This window comes from Poecilia formosa, unplaced genomic scaffold (genome assembly GCF_000485575.1).
Source record: "Poecilia formosa unplaced genomic scaffold, Poecilia_formosa-5.1.2 Scaffold18, whole genome shotgun sequence".
NCBI lineage: Eukaryota > Metazoa > Chordata > Actinopteri > Cyprinodontiformes > Poeciliidae > Poecilia > Poecilia formosa.
The window spans coordinates 836,884-837,509 of NW_006799957.1; positions in this window are offsets into that span (position 1 = coordinate 836,884).

Below are 626 nucleotides of genomic sequence, written 5' to 3' on the forward strand. Positions count from 1 at the left end.
TGACCGACAACATAAAAAAAATCGGTTTGTACTATTTTTATCCGTGAAATTACAATCATATTAACATCAGCTATTTAGTCGCATTTTATGTGGTTTAGTTAATATTCACCGTGAATCCATATCCCATCACAGATTAAGAAGATAAATCTATCTACATTTTTCTCATAGTGACAAAAACCACTGACTGAGGCCCCAATAACTTTTAATAAATTAAATTAAGCGACTTCACTTAAATTAGCATCACTTCACCCGCTGGGGTCTGAACGCACTTCCTCCTGGTTCCCATCTGCAGAAAAATCTGCGCTAATTCATCAGTCAGTTGGATCTGTCTGATCCGAACAGATCAACTGAACTCTGTGAGTATTTTACCCTGCGCGGTCTGGTGTGCGCTTTTACCAGGATTTTTATTTTTTTTGCGTTTATTTATTTTGAAGTGTTGATTTTATTTTTGAAACCTTATTTATTTTGAAGTGTTTTTATTTTTGAACCCTTATTTATTTTGAAGTGTTGATTTTATTTTTGAACCCTTATTTATATGTAAAGTGGAGATTTTATTTTTGAAACCTTATTTATTTTGAAGTGTTGATTGTCTGAAAGACCTTACACACATGAATTGCCCCGTACGG